This window comes from Anser anser, assembly GCF_964211835.1.
Source record: "Anser anser genome assembly, chromosome: 1".
In the NCBI taxonomy this organism is placed as follows: domain Eukaryota; kingdom Metazoa; phylum Chordata; class Aves; order Anseriformes; family Anatidae; genus Anser; species Anser anser.
Window position 1 is genome coordinate 151,704,075 of NC_139720.1, and position 21,431 is coordinate 151,725,505.

The 21,431-nt window shown below is 35.6% G+C and overlaps 1 long non-coding RNA gene across 1 annotated transcript in view; it reads right to left on the minus strand.

Moving 5' to 3' along the window:
- Positions 1-15,798: 15,798 nt before the first annotated feature.
- LOC310888175 overlaps positions 15,799-21,431 on the minus strand; it is a 51,442-nt gene continuing 45,809 nt past the window's right edge. The window contains exons 5-8 of the long non-coding RNA XR_014575847.1: positions 20,081-20,172; positions 18,591-18,681; positions 16,629-16,687; positions 15,799-16,034 (exon numbers count right to left, since the gene is read on the minus strand). This is a non-coding gene — a long non-coding RNA (uncharacterized lncRNA). The remainder of the gene's footprint in view (positions 16,035-16,628; positions 16,688-18,590; positions 18,682-20,080; positions 20,173-21,431) is intronic.

Below are 21,431 nucleotides of genomic sequence, written 5' to 3' on the forward strand. Positions count from 1 at the left end.
TTGCATAGCAAAAGTATGGAAGCATCTACCCTTTCTCCCGTCTTGAGTTTGCTACAGTCTGATTCAGAACTACATCCTCCACTTTCCTTAATTTTTATAAACCTTCAAATGGTGGTGTCATAACTCTGTACCGCCAAAGTCCCTGGACACATCTAAGCACCTTAACTTCCTGCCAAAGAAGGAAGAAGAAGCATAGTTTTGTGTAGCTGGTCACATGAATACTCATTGAGCTTTTAGTCTTCTGAGGATTATTGTTCTCAGCCCAGGTGTGCGTCTTGGACCATAACTGTCAGGGTCTGACACAATCTTAATAAAAGGGAATTCAAACACAGCTGGAGAATGTGGGTTTCTGTGTGTTGGTGCAAGGAATGTGGATTTCCAAGAAATAATGATGGTGGGAGGAAAATACCAGGCATGTTGACTGCTGACAGAAGCTACTTTTGTGCCAAAACTAAGAAAAAAAGTCAAGAGCAGGCATTCTTTTGAAGCTGTTACCCCTGTAAGACTGCCAGCTGAAAGAGAATGTGTGATATCTAAGGCACTGTAAAACACAGTGTCTCTATGGCGCACAGCTTTTAGCAAATTAGCCATCTTCAGTTTGGGCTATCTGTATGTTGCATATCAGTAACACCTGTTTTTTTTTTTTCCTCAGCTCTCCACTCTTTCAGAGTTTGAATATTGTATCATTCTCCCTCTCCGCAGTTTAATAGCTTCATGTTGTACGTGTTGATATATGTGGCAGACAAAAACAAAGATAAACAAAAGAATGCTCTGTTTTGTTCCTAAGGGTAAAAAAAAAACACAAACACAATTAATTACTTTATAAAAGTAGGACTTTCTCACTACACAGTGATTAATCATGTTAACAACAGAGGTAGATTTTCAGACTGTGACTGGAAAAAGTCACTGTGACTGTTACTAGATTAAGCCATGGAAGAACATAACTTGTTGACAAAAAAACTGAATTGTATTGTAAGATTTACATTTACACAGACACGTCTCTTGCCTTCCATCTTACCAGCTCTGCCAGTTTGCTAAAGTTTCCTTCTTTAAATTGAAAAGAAAAAAATTTAAAAAAATAAATAAAAAGAGAGAAGAAAATCTGGTAGGGAGAAAGAAGACGAGAAAGAGAGGGAATGAGTTCTCCAAACCAGCATATGCAAACGAAACATATGGTTGAGCCTGCTTATTCCACGAGCAACATACTCATCGAGGATGAGTCATAAACACATGAAGTATAATACTCAGTACAATCTAAAAAAAAAAATAAAAATAAAAAAAAATAAAGGAGCTTGTAAGACATGTTTAAATGTAACACATTTATACTGAAGAAAAAAATTAAATCTTAAGCTTCTTTGTCTTAAGCATGTGCTATATACAAATATGCTAGCCTTTTCACTTCTTCCTTCTTTCTTTTGGAAAGAAAGCCAGAGTAACTGTAACCACACTGTGATACATGAACTCATCTCTAGTCTGCAGAAACTCTGAGTTACTTTTTTAGATAAATGCTAAATTTTAACATGAGCTGATGCATGAGTTCCTACACAGGTTCACAAAGTGGGAAGAGTTTTGTATTTATAAAATCAGCATAACTGAGTTTGAAGAAAATTAAGCTCAGATTTATGCAGAATTCTTTAAACTGTTAAAGAAATCAAAAAATCATGAAAATCTTTGTTGAAATAGTAGAGTTTCCAAAATCATTCCTCCTATACAAAAAAAAAAAAAAAAAAAAAGATCTTAGACAAGCACATAATTTCTGGTCCATAGCTGTCTGTAAAAAAAGTCAACAAGATGTTGGATATTAACTGCTGTATTTTAGCCTGTACGTGTCACCCTAACATAACATCAGAACATGGCCAGGCCCTCAGGCCCTCAACTCAAAATTTGACATCAGGCTCTTTTCCCAGGCTTTACAGTGCAGGCCTATGATTATGGTTAAGTAATCAGGAAGTTTCCCAAAACACAGAATAAAGAACAGTAATTTCTACTTTATGACAAAAGGCACCAGCTGGGTCCCCCTCATGTCTAAGTGATACCTTGACTTTGGCCAGGGCCTTCCAGTCCATCAGATGGGCTCTTTCTGGGAGTGGACAGACTCTGGAGAACACCTGCCTCCCAGTCTTGATCTGCTCATCTTCCTGGAGCTGAAATAACATCTCCTTCCACCCCTTGGCAGGCACAGAGGTATTCAGCTTGTTACACCGTATTTGCTGATCAAGCAACCATTCCCTGTTTCCTCCACGTGGAAGCGTCCCCTGGATTACATCTGGCCTATCAAGTGTAATTGGACTATCTGTTGGTTTGCATAATCTAATTAGTCATTTTTTTCACCCTTCCTGATAAGGAAAGCAAAGACCTTTGCTTAAACTTTTGCTTTCATGATTTAACTCATTATTAAAATACAACTACGCAGTTACTCCTTTATCATTTCTAGCCTTTTCTCTCCCTTTCCAAATCTTCATTTTATTTCATAATTGTTGCTATCCATCCTTGTCCTGAAAGCTAAAGCAAATGCAAACTCATTGATCAATTGTTTTGCTACCAGCAACTGCACAGAGATGAAAAAGGGAAGAATAACAGAATAAACCTGTAGGAGACAAACATGTACCACCCTGTCAGAGATGAGATTTAAATCATTTAGGTGGATGAAGTTCACCACATGTTATCCTTAGAATTGAGGCAAAATATGGGGAATTCAAAAAGAGAAATATATTTGAGTATGATTGTATTCAAACTAAATAAAATTATGGCATTCTCAAAACCGCTTATATTAGAAACCATTTCTAAGAATTTAAATGTTTACCACAAGACAGTGATAGTCCTTTTGATGTTCTTTTCAAATAATAGAATTAGAGGTCTGAGGACAGAGTAGACTTTCAAAGAGAAAATGATTCAAAATTGCTATTCTGTTCTAACTGCAAAGAAATCTTATACCCAGTTTTCACCAGAACGCTATAATAAAAGGAAAAGGAGTGCAACATGGGTGCACTGAAACTATACTCCTGTGACAAAACTGTGTGGTCCTGCACCTGCAGTGAATATAGAGCATATAGGATAGTATTTGGTAGGATGTGGCAGTTCACCTATTCATGAGACAAGCCGTAGTGCAGATATCAAAATGCAGTGGCTTAAAAGAGACAGAATTGTTACTCATTATGGTGTGTCCTTATAGAGACTAATGCAAATAGGATGTTATTTTGTAAAATGCTTTATGAAACCTATGAGACCAGTCAGTGTAAAATATGAATCATACTGGTAATATTAAATATGAATAGCAAAGCTCTCAACATTAGAAACTATTTTTTGTGACTAGAATATGTTTCAAAGCATATTCTACAGAAAAGTCTCTGAAATGTCTTAAGATCCTGGCAAACAGGGAAAGGTTATAGTGCCAAATTCTTCATTCATTTACGCAGAAGTATGTCAATATTTTCTGCAAAATGGAGGGTTGGCCCATCTGAAGTTTGATAAATTTATTTATTTATTTATTTCCTTTCTGCTTGGTCCTTGACACAAACAGAAAATATTAGGTTTTTAATTTTCAGTTGGTTGTCTGGCAGACCTAGGAGAACACAAACAAATAAAAAATATTTTTAATAAAATATGTTCTCCTAGCCAATTCTGGAGGGTAGGGGAGGGCACTTGAGCAGGAGAAATAAATTTATTCGGGTTCTCTTGAGGGCTATCTGTTGTTTATTTTAATCTACATGATCTTCCATAAGTTTCTGTCTGCTATCTTACTTTTTCTAATGTATGGAAAGGTTTCTTTAAGTATAGTTACATGCTTATATCTTTGCATACCAGAAATTCCCCTTCTCTCTCTTTATATATGTATATAATATACATATATTAAAGAAAAAAAAAGAGAGAGAGAGAGAGAGAAACCAATTTGCCTCAGCACGTCTCAGAAAGAGCATTTCATTTTTGCACCCAGAAAGAAGTGAAAACTGTTACTATTGTATAACGAAAGTATTGATATGCCTCCTGCAGTAATCTAGATTTCTGAGACTTAATTCTACTTCTGTGATGGCACTTAAAAATACTTATGGCATGTTGGCAGTTGTTTGAATTGGCTGATAACCAAACTCCTATAATTTGCAATATCAGAATAAAGTGATTTGGTTTACAATCCCCTTCAAGGTCACTGAAGACCTATAGAATACATAGAAAGCATCCTCTATATGTTACTCTTAAGCTTTAGCAAGCATAGGGCTGTTCAGTTGTTTACAAATCATTCTAAGAAGAAAGGGCAGAGGAGAGTCTATAATGAGATTTACAGAAAAAGCCTGCTGCTCTAAACACATTCGTTTGCCATCAGTGGCCCTTAATTTCTTAAAAACAAGTTTCTCTCTGATTCTTTCTTGTGTATATAACTGGGTCTAAGGAGCAAACAAGACAGGAAAACAATTCCTCTGTGCTTATGTCCACACATTGTTTCATCTCCATCAGCTACGTAACCTAAAGCCTTTTATTCATTTTGAGCTAGACAAGGAGCACTGGGAAGGAGAATGGAACACAGCATTATCCTCTCAGCTTGCCAGATGCAAAGAGCAGAGCAGCATGCATGTTGCCTTGGACTCTGAAGAGCTCAAGGAAGGCTGGTACATTGAGAAACAGCAGTCATATATCTTCTTACAAAGTAAGGAGGCATTATTATGTGCCCTACAGAGCATTTGCTGAATGCCACAGTCTTTCCCTTTTTTATATTCCTGACATTTTCTCAAGAAACACCGAACAATAAGCTTCATGAATTACACACATATCTAGAATCACGCCTAAAAGTAAGAGAAGCCCAAGCCTATATCCACTGACTCACAAATCTGCACACAAATAACAAACACTTCTGGTGCTGCAAGGCACTATTTGTCTTTATCTGCTCTGCCCCTGCCATCTGACTGTTTCCTAAATATTCCAAAATAAAAATAAGAGCCCCTCTTTCACTTTCTTTCTCCCTTCTTCTCCTTGCATCAGGCAATAAGGGGAACAGTTTCATTAGTGAAAATACTTCATATTGGGTTGTTGTATGTATGTGTCCATATATCTATCTATAAATATATGATTATATATATAGCTCTCTCTATAGGAATATAGAAATATATGATATAGAGAAATGAGATACAGAGATTATATAGAGATGTAGATAAAGCTATATATGCAAATGTAGATGCATATGTAGATGTAGATAAATGGGTATAAGTAGATGTACATGTGCATGTGTCTAGAGATAATGATTTTTTTTCAAAAAAAAATCTATACATGTATATGTATCAGTTACAGAAAATTGAATCAGTTCTAATTATAGAGCAGCTATGCATGGGACAAAACACCACAATGTACATATATATCAGCAAGGCTGGCACACAGCATAGTGTTGGCAAGCGAAGCTGTGCAGGGATACTAGCTTGGGTGTGAGAAAGAGGGCAGTGGCTTTATTGCATGATTTTCCTAGGCTGAGCTGACTATGAGTCACAGGAACTCCTAACATAGGCGTAGCTCTCATGAGCCAGCTGCAGTTTTCCAGTCCTGCACTAATTGTGCATGGATGCTCACCATTACTTATGGAAGTACTGTAGTCTATAGGCATTTTTATATGGGTCAGAAGCCTAGTTCTCATAAAAGTTCTGGTTATAGTGGTTAAATCAACACTGGTAATGCTGAAGCATCTCACCACTGATTCAAGTGGAGGGAAGTTGTAGTGTTCCAAGGAGTGTTTCTCGTATCGGCACATTGGTAGGCTAGGTAGGTAGGAGCTATGCCACATCTCTCTAGCTTCGTACCTAATCTGAAGAAGTTTGAAAGACAGCAACTGACCTTTGTTTCTTGTTTGGTTGGTTGGTTGGTTTGGTTTGTTTCTTTTATCTTTATCTTACAATAGGAATTTCATGACAATTCTGGCTGAATGGAGTCTTAGGCGTAAGTGGAAATTATAGGCATCACCTGAATAAATATGTTTCTTTTGTTGTTGTTTGTTTGTTTGTTTTTGTTTTTTTTTTAAGAATGAAGCTGCAAACCAGTGTAAATAAATATAAATCATAAAGGAAAATTATGGACAAAATACTTTTAAAACCTCCTATTCGTGAAGAGACAGGTATATAAAACTATTTTTTTTAAAAAATCTCAACTAAAACTATACAGAAAAATATTTTTGCATTGAAAACTAAAATTGAACGGTGGCTTCTGACTCTGATAAATTTATATTACTTTTTCTAATTGCTTTATTGAATATAAATGTATGTTGTCTCATTTGTCTTGCCTCCGGTAAGGGTTCAGTCAATTTGTGTTCTCAGTCTTAACTTGAATAGGATGCTGTAGTTCCTGTTACTGCCAAGTGAACTCAAATTTTCCCGGCTTATCTTCATTGTTATCAATCTGAGGAGTGTTACTATTTAAAATATATATATACATATTTGAAAATCAATTAGCTACACTTTTGTGAGTTATGCACTGTTTGCTTAACATTTCTGAGTGAATTTATGTAATTATGACAGAGGCTAAAATGTCATCTTCCATCGTATTTGCTTATTAAGTCAGTCGTCTCTGATCCTGAAAAAGTAGCTGTGATTGTACTTTGTGTGGAGTTTCTAATGTGTGACTGAATACTTGCTTTGTTCATCTTTTCCCTGTTAGCAGCCTGTTTTCTTGTTTAACCCCTTCTCAATAAGACATGTGTCAAGTCCTATCCTGGAGGGAAGGGATGAAGTCAACCAGATAGTTATTGCAGTTACAGTTAAGTCACATTTAGGCATTCGGCGCCTTGTTGACTCAGTTGCAGTATAGATTTTCCCACACTGTTTACTTGACACTTGTGAGTCCAGCCTGTACCAACTTCTATTGTATTAAGCAAACACTCCTCCTGTGCTAAAATTCCACTCATTGTTAACACTAAAGCAACAGGATTTTCTCCAGTTCACAGACAGCAGAACCTATTGTTATAAGAAAACTCTCTCAAGACGGAATCTGAAAAGAATCATATGACCCAGAAAGGGATTAGCCTTCAGGAAGTCTTTGGGCTTTACCATTTTGTGAAGGCATCCCCAGAGAGAAGAGAAAATAATAAAGTAAAACATATTTCTGGACTGAAGCCTGTTCCAAAATAGGTTATAAGCACTTTCAATTGTGTGAAAAAAAGAACGTAATGTTGCTAAATGAAACTATGACTGAGGCTAGGGAGATTGTGGTGATTTAACATGAGTCAGGTCAATAAACTTTAATAAAATAACTTTTTTACTAAAGGGAGGAAACAAAATCATCTTTGTGAAAAAAATAGCAGTTTTTAAAATACAAGTCAATTACATCACATACTGTTATACAAAAAACCCTTACTGCTTAAATAGTTGTCAAAAATTACTTGTTAGAAGAGATTTCAGCTGTTTTAAGTTAATTTCCATTTTCCTCAGCACATAAAATAGATGTGTCGTCATTCAGTTTTTTGGAGTTATGCATTTCAATTTTAGAGTCTACTCAAAGCGTTTAGACATAGGCAGACAGTCTGCTAACAAAACAAAGCTAAGATTTCTTTCTTTTTACCAGAAGGAGATATGATTACTTATTTCTTACTGATACAGATCAATACTGTAAGTTAAACTACTTAATTAAATCATATATTTTAAAAGCAAATTATATATGTAAATGAACAAAGCTTTATCACCAATTGTGGAGAAATAAAGACACAGTTATCTTGCTATATAACAAAATTAATATACTTCTTTCTTGGGCACAGAGAAAAATACACATATATCTACAACACAGAAGATCTCCTGTATTTCCAGTATAACTAACTTTCCATACACTCATAACATCAACACTTTCTGAAAACAGCTAATGGTACAAAAGAATAGACTGTTGTATGAAGCTTGAAAGTAGAAACAGTGGCACCCAGTTACTTCCATATGCTAGATATATGGGATGGAGCCCACTGCCTCAAAGGGAAGCCTGGAGACCTTCCCCCAGCATCTTTTGTTGCAAACCCAGTAGACAGTGCTACACATCATGCAAATGTGCATTGGGAATAGAATACCAGGTGTATGTAGTAAAAATCTCATAATCTGGAGCTTCAGCGTGATTTTTGCTCCTCCTTCAGCATCTGCATATTGCTCTTTGCCTGGTTTTGTACCATACTCCCATGCTGGCCAGCCCTCCCTGAGCATGTGGCACAGTGGTACCTCAGCTGCTTTCCTTCTGAGCTCTTGAAGAAGGGACAACAAGAGGCTCCTCAGCATCAGCAAATTGGATGTTATTGTCCCAGTGAGGCTGTCAAAAAAGTTCAAATGAACTAAACCAAGCCAAATAGGAGCATGGGGAACTGAGGAGTGCAGCCCTCTCTCAGCTGGTGCCGTCTTCCACCTACATGGTATTTCCTAAGACAGGTGCCACGCCAAATGCCATTCCTCTAGAAGAACTCTAAGCTAAGCAATAGGCAAACAGCAAAATATTATTATGGCTCTCCCTCACTGTTCTGCTAAGTTAACACAAACAAAGATAAAATTAATGTAAGGGAGGAGACAAAGGTCAGATTGTACTCTCTTCCATTCTGACACTTCCCTAGTTTTTATACTGACCTCCACTACTGTGCATATTCAGTAAGATATTACAGTTGGAAAATGCTCTTTGATTTTTTTCCCCCTGAGAATCAACTTACAGAGTCTGTTAATACAGTCCACATAGAAGTTTGCTGCACTTGTAAATGTGCTTTCACTTACCCTGTGGGTGATATCTAGGCATGCTCCCAGGTTATGGTCACACTTTCAGGTGTGTATCATGGTGCCCCCAGGACCCATCTGGCCCAGATATACAGGCTCTGTTTCTTTCCACCAGCCAAGGAAGAGGGGAGACAACAGCTTTGGCTGGTCCTTAAGCTTCTAGATATAATCAGTATTTGTGGTTTTTTTCTATGAAATCTTACCTGAAGACTAAAACCTTCCTTAGGGCAACAACATTCATTTTTAACCTTATAAATAAATAATTTTATATTTACTCACCAAAAGGTAGGAATCCAATTTTCTTATACCACTATTTTGAGAGTATTCAAAATGATTCACGTTATAAATTTTGTTGAAGGATACATGCCTGGGGTGTGGTGTAGACATACAAGAGCCAGCAGGGTGAAAGGACATGTAGCTAAAATAAGCAGATGGGTGGACAGATGGGCATGAGAGGAAGAAATAATATTAATCTGCAAAATAGATAATAAAAGTCCCTGGAAGAATAAAGTGAAAATGAAAGAGTGATAGTTAAAATATAAAGAATGAGATAATCTAGTCAGAAGGCTAATGGGGATTAAAGGTTTCTGTTTCTTTCAGAAAGGATCTTTAGGTTGGGATCTTGAAGTGACTGAAACACTGAACTCAGTGGGGGGTTTCATATATTCAACAGCTGTAAAAGTCACATGATTTATTATAGTGCCCTAATGTGAAAATAAGTCCCTTGTCCATAAGGGAAAGGGCTAGATCCAGTCAAGAAGTGTTGTGGTTTAACCCACCTGCTCACAACCCACTTACAGATGCCCAGCCTATTCCCGAGCAGCCAGTCCCCCCATATTAATTGTTCAGCATGACGTCAGATGGTATGGAATACCCCCTTGGCCAGTCTGGGTCAGCTATCCTGGTCCTGTCCCCTCCCAGTTCCTGCTGCACCCCAAGCCTGCCTGCTGGCAGGGCAGAGTGAGAAGCTGAAAAGTCCTTGGCTTAGTGTAAGCACTGCTCTGCAACAGCTAAAACATTAGCATGGTACCAACATTATTCTCATCTTAAATCCCAAACACAGCACCATACCAGCTACTAGGAGGAAAATTAACTTCATCCTAGACGAAACCAGGACAAGAAGGTTCAGACCTATCTCATTCTGTAGAAGCTCACATAGCAAATTTGATGCCTCTAAAGGACTGGTTAAGTTTAGCTTTATAATTTGAGTGTGGCTGTGATTCTTTGATCCGAATACGTTAAATATAGTCTAGGTATATATAACCTAAGTAAACTTTATGTGTATATATATATAATTATATATAAATCATATATAGTTTATATATAACTATATAAACAATATATACGTAAACTTCTAAGTAAACTTTATGGCCCAGTTTTCATTCCTTTCAATACACTACTGAGTAAAGAAAGAAATCTCCATGAAAACATAAGGATTTATGAGAAAAAAGAAAAAAAGAAAAAAAAAAGTGAATTTCTTAATTGTTACATGAAGATACTTTAAATGAAATATACATTCATAACTCAATTTAATTTTGGGGTTTGCTGGCCAAAAGAAACTGAAGGACTTTTCAAAATTGGTGTATACAATATATTTCAAAATAGGATAGACCCATTTATGACAAATGGACATAAATTTAGGAAGCCCTTGGGATTACTGAAAGAACAGAATGACTGCATCCATTTCTACCTGATTCTATTGTTCAGGTTTTATGGTATGGCTATGCAAGACAACTAATAATCTAAAATCACCAACCTTAATAACTGGTATGATTAAGTGAAGCCACCAACACCTTTACCCCACCCAAACACGTCTAAGAAATTTGAACATTGCAGAATATTGTTAGACTCGTGCCTGCACAAACTTATGTTTAAATCACAAAAGAAGTGGATGTTACAGCCAAGGTAGTATTTAGAAAGTTTGCATATGTTATTAGTGCTTTGCTAAACCACAGCTTAATAAGTACTCACCTTAGGATTGCTGGCACTTTACCCTCAAATTATCTCCTCTAATAATGGATCAGCTTGACATTACTAACCATGTTGGTGCACTTCCTCTCGTTTAACTAATGTTTCAGTGGTGAATAAAACTGACCTAAATTTGGCTGATTCTTCTTCCTCCAGGCAGGACAAAGTATATGAGTGGAGCTAAATACAATTATTATAAATACAGTAAGTGCAATAACATACAGGGGAGATATGATGAATAGAATTCTGTTCCTAGCTTCGTAGTTTTGCTTTTTGAAGTTGTTTAGACCTGAAGGAGTGTTTTTACCTGAAATCTTACCTAATTTTTCCAACTATACCATTTTATGTAATAGAGTATATTACCTTTCTCTGCAAGTCATGTTCAGCCAGTGTTCATGACTACAAAAAACTACTTCTGGATGCAAATTTTTGTGTTGTTTTGTTTGTTGTTTTTTGTTGTTGTTGTTGTTGTTTTTAACAACCCTAACTTAATTAGAACATGCATATCATCAAAGAATGTATCATACCAGGAATTATTTAACCTTTTTCAGGAAGCAGGGATCTATTCATCTGTTTGCCACCAGAAACTCCTGATGACAGAAAGGACAGTAGTAAGCCTACCTAAAGCATTCCTAATTCCCGTCTCATACAGTAGTAGATCAAACACCTTTGTTCAAATACACACCTAACATATTCAGCCGTACATAAAATTTACTTCTCAGTTTTGTGTCACGAAGTTCCTAATGCTGCCAATCAAAAAAAAAAAAATCACAAATGTACAAAGGGGCACCTGCAAAGCAACCTTACAAGCAACCTTACAATGTAGGTATGGGCTTATACTCATTCATATAGCATTAAGTTCACATGGTTGTGGTACCTTTTGTGTATTATCTTCATGATTACTTCATTTATCCAGGGAAGGGGAAAACAGCTTGAAGAGGGGTTGAACATACATACCAACAGATATCCAAACCATTAGCAGTGTTGTATGATTATAAGTATGACACTAATTCACATCCCTTCTCTAAGCAACCTATAGGATTGCTATTAAACATGCAAAAATGTATCAGTTTTTTTCTTTAAAATACAATGATTCTGTGCACATGACTCCTGAGTAAGTGTCCTGCTGAAAAAATGTATACATATCGTATTAGAATTAATCATACCAAAGAAGCACTGAAGCTGAATTTTCTGTAAAATCACTTACAATTTGGATGTTCCACTGAAATGAAAATAGAATCCAGACCAGCTTATGGTTTTGAAAGATTGAGCTTTACTCTATATGCAATGTAAGACCATGACCCTGAAAGCAAGGGATCTGAATGCTTGATATTAGTTCCATAAATGTCAAAGGGTCTATTCATGGTGTGCATAGATACAAAAATACAAAGTTATAGGGCCCAAAGTAGTAGCATTCATGCTTATCTGTGCTTATTTTTCCATTTTACTTACATTGTTTTTAACTTTTTATTTTTTTAATTATGCATCCAATAATTTCCATCCGTCTTGGCAGATATACAGATCTGTCAGGTTTTATCCAGAGGCTCGAGGGAGATTTGCTCAGAGCTGGAAAGAGACTGGGCAGAGACAGACTGACTTTTTTTCCATCTTCTCATTTTCCATTCCCCCAATTTTCTTTTTTTTTTTTCCTTTTTTTTCTTTTTTTTTCTTTTTCTGAATGGCTTCTTTTCCCCTTCCATTCTTTCAGACCCTGCCTGTGAAACCTGAGTTCTTCACTTTCCCAACCACCCCTTGTCCTATGCATTCATCAACACTCTCTACTATCTCTGTAGCATATGGTCAGAGACAGATACATATGGTGATAAGCATCACTCCCAAGGAAACACTCATGTATTAAAGGGGTAAAGAGTAATTCAATGCTAAGCTTCCACCTAGACCAAATTTATTCAAAAGCAGAAGGAATGGGACAGTAGAAAATTATATAATAATCTAACGTGCTGGGGTGTGTTCTGAAAATAAGGCTGAGTTGGAGGTGATAACTAGACTGCACATAAGATATGCAATAGCACTCCCTTTGGGCAGGCAAGTGTATAGGTTTAGTCTTTTGGACAAAGAAAAGGGAAGAAAAACCAAACTCACTATGAGATAAATCCTAAATGTGGAGCATTGCTATACCAGATAAAAGGACAAAATAAAATGTCTTTTAAGAAATATTTCCCTTTAGAAGTGCATTTTTCCTTTCACTTTGTTCAGCAAACAACAGGTTGTAATCCATGAGTGAGCCATTTTACTTTAGGTCATCCCCAGAATGGAATAAGTCTGCTTCTTAGAATTTTATTTTTTTGGATGGGGGAGGGGAAGAGGGCCTGGGGAGGGAAGGAAAGAAAGAAGATATTTCATTCATCAATCTATACTGATATAAAAATATTTAGTCTGATAACAACAGCCTGTGCTACACTTCTACATTGCCCCACGAAATTGACTTCTGCATGATTAAGTTCCTCTTCAACTCTGACTTAACACTGGATCGTGCACAGGGAACCACAAGAGTCAACTAGTCTGGACACCAAGTTTCCTCCATAGAATGGTGAAGGCACAGTGTAGTAGACAAATATATGCACATACATTATAATCACATTTGTACTGCTACAGTCGTAGCAATACAAAGTCACATCCCCAGTAATAATACTAGTATAAAATTTATTTATATCATCCTGCAATTAAAGCAAATTTTGTCTCAGCTAAGGCTGTAAAATCAAAGCTCATCATTTTGCTTATCAGAAAACTTTTATCGCTGCAGTGTACTATTTTAAAAACTGTACACTTTTACTAATGTGTAGAATGTATTGATATATGATTTCCATAAATACGGATATTTCCTGATTCCTTTCCTGAACCCACCTAGCTACAGATACACAGACTGCACATCAGTGAATGCCTCTGGAAATCCCATATGTATGTGACTGATTTCACTGCAATGTAGGATAACAGTATGACGTTTCAATGTTCATATAATTTTACACTTCTATACTGATTTACAGATAAGGAAGATGTTGCTGTATAATTTTTATAATCAAGAGTAACGTCCTCTGTGTGAATCATTTCTACTATCAAAAATAGTGGGTATTTTTCTCAACTATTGTGAGATTTTTTGAATGAGTTTTCAGTATTTCAAACTACCAATTCAGACTGTGACAGACAGCAAGTCTTTCTGTAAAACTAAAATAATTCAAATTTGCTATTCTCTCACTGATCTTAGCATTTATCTTCTGTTACCAGATGGATGTTGGATGTCAAAGTCTTGTGCCTTTAATGTCCATCATTAAATTGAATAAGAAGCCTTTCACATTTATTTAGGGTCTGTTATTTATGTTTACCATAAATCTATGAAATAGTAACTACTGTAAAGATCAGGAGTGCATGCTACAGATTAATGTCCACTGCCTGGGTAGAATGCATCCAGCAGGACAACTCCCTGCTAATATCTATTGAACTAGTAAATGATGAGATCTAACAGAAATATGCTCTTCAGTCTTTTATAGGTCATGAGAGTAATTTGTTGCTTAGGTGGAAACATCTACACTTCTTTCTGAAGTATATTATTTTTCATCTGATTATAAGTATAGTTAATGATGGTATAAAGACAACTGTAGCTTTCTTTCTGAAGTCACTTTTCTGGGTGAAAGGGAAGGAAGAGGGTGAAAAGCAAGATGAACAGCAGATAAGGCTAAGTATATTGTTTCTGTTTTTTTTTTAATATATAATTAGGAAATTTACAAAGGGTTAAAGACAGCTATACATAAATAGGAATAAAAATGAGAAAAAAAATGCAATTGGATTGGGAGAAAAATTCCACTTTATAGACAAATTCTTAACTGCTTAGAGGAGTATCATTTGGAAACCGTATAGTTTTAAATATCATTAAGAGAAGCTTCTTGTAAAAAAATAACCTGCACTGGTAAGGTCCATTGATATGAGCAATATGTTTCATATTTTAATAAGATTAATGAGAAAAGTCATTGGTACCTCTATATGAATTTGTACTGTGTAACTGTTATGACTGTTTTTCACACTTTTACACAGGATCTTCAAAGGCCTCCACAATGTATTCATTTCAAATATGATTTCATTCAATATTTGTTAAAGTTGTTCCTCCTTCAAAACCTACAATGGGAACTCAGTACTCTCAGTGGCTCAGAAGAAGTGCTCTAAAGCATTAATTCACTGTGGAGGATGAATATACGTTTCCAACATTTTTTCATAACTTCTCTACAACTCACATATACAGGACTTCCAATTTTAGGTAGACTGACTTACTGATAGGAACATTCAGTTCCCAAAATAGTATTTTTAGCCCCAGGGGATATTTTTGAATGTTGTTCCAGATATATGTTTCAGAATGTTGAAATTCAGAAAGATGTGGATATTTGGTGGTATTCGTAACAAGCTGAGGAATACTGATATCTTTCAGACAGCTGTTTTTGAAAGTTTGTGTACCATACTTACCATGGTAACTGAAAGACTGATACAGTAAAATAGGTGCATTCTGGCCACTAAACCAACAAAATGCTTAATAATAACAACATAATTTAATTTCCAAACAGAAAATCTAGTCTGCTGGTCCAGCAAAATAAGTCTCCAAAGAACTTTAAGATCTTGAAAATCTGTATTATGTAAAAACAATGTAACTTGTATATATTCCATGTTAAGCACTAATCAACATGTATCAGGTCAGGTCAAGAGTGCTGGACACATTGGAAAATCAATTTAATAACTGAGTAGTAATTAGTAGCAAATCAGTGTTAATTTTACAGCTCCACATAATCATTCTACAAGTACAGTGATCAATAGCAAGAGTAAGAGACTGTAGTAAAAAGAGACCTATCACAAAATAAATTCAGTCAATACCTATACTTCTCTAAGTGACCAGACCAGCTGGATGGATTATAATATATATTTAATGATGTGCTTTTTGACTAAGAAAATAAGAGATGCCAGACTGGATCAAACCAATGGCCTAAGCTAACATAATGGCCACTAATAGATAATACTGTGTTTAGGATAATACATTATTTACTCTGATATTCCATCTTAATTTCTAGTAATCTTAGTGTTAGGAATTTTGTGCAGCAGGGTTTCTATAAGTTTGGGTCTAGTAGCCTTTTATGGATTTTTTTTCATAAATTTATTTTTATTAATTTTAATGTATTCTCTTTTGACACATGAACTGATATTAGCAACAGCACAATTCAGGAAAACCCTATTAACAAGCTGAACAGCATGACTCTTGAAGAAAAGTGAAGTACAGGAGTACTATAATTTCTGCATGGAGATACAAGCTGCAGTGTAGAGACATTCCTTTGAGGCATCTTCATAAATTTGCATGGTTATTTAGTTCCTTTGTAGCTAACATGAAAGAGACAGAAGGGATGGTTGCCAAACAGACAAACAAACAAAATCAATGAAGGAGAGGATTTTCACACATTTTGTAATGAGAACGTCACACCTTAAAGGATTACATATAGTATCCAAATTCAGTTACCCATCCTTTTTCTCAGCATCCCTATAATGGTTTCTTTCACTTTGCCATTTGCAGTCCAACCCATCAGTATGTCACACCTTGATGTCTACAGCACCATGACCCTAGGGTAGTTATTTCTCCACTCAGTCCCTGCAAACTGAGATCAGCTTATCAGCTAATCAGCTTCCACCCTGGAAGTGTGATGTGTTTTTCTTCTTTTCACTATGCTGTACTGACACTGTTTCACTGCAATATCAGAAGTTTGTACAATTTTACCTCTTCATGCTTATCTATTTTCATTTTATGAAATCATTCATTTTTCTCCACCACTCTGCCAATGATAACAACTTCATCTTGTTTCTACCCTGTTTTCTGAATAAGTCCAGTCTACATTCATTATTCTTCAGGAAATATGACCCCTCCAAAGCTCAGGCAGAAATATGTTTCACAGCCAGAGTTCTCCATGTTCAAACACTTACCGAAGGCCCAAAAGTCTTCTGATGTCCCTGAACAGAATTGGTTGAGGGAGTGCACTATGCTGGAGGATGAATCAAGACAGAATTCACAGTTCTGGTACAAAATATGTATTTTGTTTTAATTTTACCCAGCCCTCCCTGTGTAAGTTGTGTAATCAAATATCTGCATCATCTACTTCCAGAATTTTTGTAAGTGGTACAGAAATAGTAGGAGTGATCAAATGACAATAAAGATCTTGAAATGACACGAACAAGAGACATTGCTATCTTGCATTTTGAGCTTCAGAAGAATTTTTCTGTACTAGATCTCTAGAGATACTCTTTATAAAGTCTGTTAGTATACTCAAACTAAGAGTTACTGGTAGTTTAAAAAACTCTGACAAAATATTTTTTGTCAAAAATAAAGTTTTGAAAAAACGGAGATTACAGCCTCACCATGCTCCCAAACATTTTATTTCCAGTTCTGGAAATTAAACCTGAAAGCAAAAATAAGTTTCTGTTTGTTTCTTGTTGTTGTTGTTTTAAAGGAAAATATGAAGACTTTTTATTGGGAAAAAAAATCTAAACAGAAAAAATAAGTCTCTCTTTTAAGAAGTTATCGGAGGGCATCAGAAAGACTGTGGAAATTCAGTCAGTCTGTGCCAGGTGTATAACACTGCCATCCAAAGGCTGCAGGAAACATTTGTGGGAATATAGTTAATACCAGTCAGTTCAGAAACTTCTAATGTACACATTTTTAAAAGCTATGTCTCATCTCTCAATACCACGTGTGCTAGCCTTGGAGGTGAAAGGCCATGGGATAATCTGCTGTACTGTGTCCTGATTTGAGTTTCTGAAAACATCTTAAAGTCTTGACAGGATTATCTCTGTTTAGCCCTAACTCTACCCCACAAAGAACACTTATTTGAAGAGACCTTAGCAAAACTCATGTGATGAGGCCAGTGAAGCTTCCTTGGATCTTAGGTGTTTGCTGAAAAAGAGCCGGGCTTGCTATTAAGTTATATTACATCAACATGTATTGGTAGCAATGATGAAACAAGTCCTATATTATTTTCATATAAATCATCACTGACCAAATACAGCTGTGTTATCCAAACCATTAATGTGCCCCATGTTATATTATTTCTAAGTCTATTATTTCTAGTAAGTAGGTAGTTAGGCAGGTACATAAGTAACGCCAATCCCTTCCCTTCCAGTATCCACTTTTATAATTGCATTCTTTAGGTTTCCTGTCACTTGTATCAGAAACAATTGCTGACAAAGCATTTTTTTAAGAAAAAGCTTTAGAAAAGCTTTTACTGAATAAATAAATAAATTAATTATTTTAAAAAGTTCTTTTGTGTTGGAAAAACTTCACAGTTTTTCTTTCACTGCAAAATACAATATAGTAGTAGGTCTATCACAAGAACTATGCATTTGATACATACATAAATGTTTTCAATTTGGTTACAAGAGTTCAATTTGCTTACAAAAAGGGACAATGGATTTAGCACTGGCAATTTTGTCCCTGCAACCCATAAAATAATAGCACTTCTCCTGCTGTCCCTTCAGTGTTTCAGATAAACAATTTCTATTGACAAGGTTTTCTATTTGGACGGGCTGTTTGTATTAAAAGGGGAAACAACTGTCAAAGAAGTCTTCTTAACAGATACCCAAAACTAAAAAAAAAAAAAAAAAAAAAAAAAAAAAAAAGCTTATCATGGATTAAACTTTGTATCACTTTGTCTGAAGTAAAGAGGAGATAATAGGAGACATGGGGATATATGCAATGAAGAGAAACAATACAGTGTTTCTTAGGGGTTAATCCAGGTCTGCAACTGAATACAACAGAGTTAATCTGATCAGAAGAGGCTTTAGGCTAAATTCTAGGGGAAAACTTGTCACTTTATGATCCAGTTGTAGTAAATGAAAGCCTATGTTTGCAAAGAAGATTTTGGATCTGGGATCCATTGGGGCAGAAGTTACCTCCATGATTTCTTCCTTGTTCAACACGCCAGGGGTCTTGTAGCCTGATAAATGATTTTTCAAAGATCTTCATTGTTACCTTTTCTTCTTTCTGGAAAAGAACAAGTGTTACAAAAAACATACTTAAGAAAGCACACAACTTTGACCTAAGGGCAAGAAGTCTTTGATGGTAAGGACTTTCCGGTTTGCTTGTCAAATTTTCAACTCAACGACAGTAATCTTCTTGGTTATTTCTACAACTGAATACAAAATATAATGATAACTTTTCATAATTTGAAAATTATACATTTAGCAGATTCAGGTTTTATTGATTCACCCAGATGAAAATGTAGTAAATAAATATATTATTTTACAGCATTTATTAGTTACTATGAAGAGGAATTCTAAAGTAAAAGTAAAGGCTAAAAATGATATAATTAAAATCTCCTATGATCATGTTATTAGGGATTCTTCTATAATACTTTAAATTCTATAAAGTCTTTAAAGAATCATCAGAAAGAACATGTTACACAGACCAAAATACAAAACTACATTTGTGACACTAATTGAGAAAAAGTTTAAGAGATATTAGTCTAAAAATAGATTTTTGTTCTTTTCCAATAAAGCATTAGAGTATTATTTTCCAAAAATATTTTTTATCCTGTACAAAATAAAAGACTGAGACTTCACTGACTCATACAACATAAGATATGGAGACTGAAATATCTGATTTTTTAAGAAAGCTGGAAAAGTGTAAAGGAATTCAAAAGAATAAATGGTACATTGGTTATTCTTGAACTAAATATATATATTTGAGTAACATTCTTTTCAAGTTAGACAGTAACTATCACATATACGGACACGTATATTCTTTGGTATCTCTTTTGAATACACAGGTGTCAAAGTAAACTTGGTAATTATAAGGTATGATTTCATCTTCTACAACATAAAAATAATTATTTTAAGAACTTAAAATCTAAGGAGGATGTTTTATAATATTTAGAACAACGCCAGCATTGAAGTATGTATTGAAATGTAAGTAAAGAAATATCAGTATTGACCTTGCTTCTGTGTAAATGGTTGGGACATTTTCTCTTGTCAGAAGTTGGAACAATTTTTTCTTAACAAAGAGTTGTAGTTTACATCACTCTCTTTATGGAAAAAAGCATGTCACACTCACTGGCAGGAATTTCTCTAATATAGCGAGAAGTGACACCTTCTTATGACACCCATATACCAATGATGCAGGTAGTCTTCATCCCCTCAGCTCATGAATCCTCATCTTTGGGACCAGGACAGATGATGATGAGCGAGGACTATAGCCTGAATATGACTGTACTGTTTCTCATAGTGATAGAAATTCCCTTTTTCTGGAACAGCTGAATAAATTGCCTGAACTGTGCTTTCAGCTCATCAGTAAATGAGACACCAGGCATGGACATTAATGTTGATATGATCTCTAAACACAAAGGTAGTAAACTGAACTATATCAAGCTCTTTAAATAACTCACCAGAGTACAAAGATATGCTGTAAGGCAGATAACAAAGAGACAAATGGCTGGTATGTCTTCAGCTTCAGCAGTAAGTTCATAGTTCAGGAGCCCTGTAGAATGGGGTGGGGGAAGGGAAGTAGGAACATATTACTAGCCTGTTGAGAAGATCAGTTGCTAAAGCTGTATAATTTTATGTATGTATGTATATATATTTGCTTTTTAACTCATTTATCTACCAAATTTTCAACAAAAGGCAAGGTGTCACTGAATCTGCTATTGCATCAGATCTTTTTTCTTGCATGTGACTGAAGTAAATGTACTAAATTACCTTTTGAATCAATAGTTGATCGATTGCTTCAGTGTTGATTATGTCCTCCATTTAAATCTGTGCTCAGATAGCTAATTCGGACTTTTTCTTAGGTGCTTACTTATCCGCTTTTACTTGATAGACATATGCTCATGTGACCAACTTGACCAGATAAGTGAGGTCTGATAATTCCACTAGGTAGTTATGGGAGGTTAAACTTTGTTCTGCCATTAGACCAACATCTAAATCATTTTGGAAATCCTTATCTGTTCCTCAACTGTAAGATGACGACAATGTTAAAAAAAAAAAAATCTGTAAGGGTAAGGATGTAAAAAATATTGAGACATTCCGAGCCCTTATTGAAGGCTGCAACATTGTCATAGATTCACTGCTATTATGTGACCATGTTATTTCACTGCATCTGACTACTTGTAACTCCAGTGTCCATACAGTAGTGGAAGCAACTGAAAGGCAAATAGATAAAACAAAACAAACAAAACCTTACATGTCAAATTTGCTCACATGCCAGAAACATGAAAGGAATTTTCAATACCAACCATGGGTAAAATGTAGATTGTAGTACAGGCAGTTCCCCATTTTTTTCTCTTTTTTACTGTCTTCTTCTCCAGCTGTTCATGATTTTGCCATCTATACAGTAACTTTTGTAACTACTATTTCTAGAAACTGAGTATGGGGAGAATGGCCATGGTATGGTCAGAGTTGTGATTGGTTGTCTTCCAGGATAGAGTCAGTGGTGTCTAGAGAAATGGATTTGAAGAATGAAGTGAGAGAGAATGAGGTGGCAGAAGGGACAGAAGAACTGCATGTAGCAGCATCACATCTATGGTACATGCTAACAGTGCTGTTATGGGACTTACAATCCTGCAGCCAGACCAAGTGATGGAACACACAGCACCATTTTGAGGTAACAGGCACAACAGGTAACTAGCACAGCCAAGGAAAAGGAAAAGACTGCATGTGAACTAGCTACAGACAACAGGAAAAGCTCAAAAGCTCCAGAATGTGTACTTTAATATGTTCTTATTTGCCAATAAAAGATAT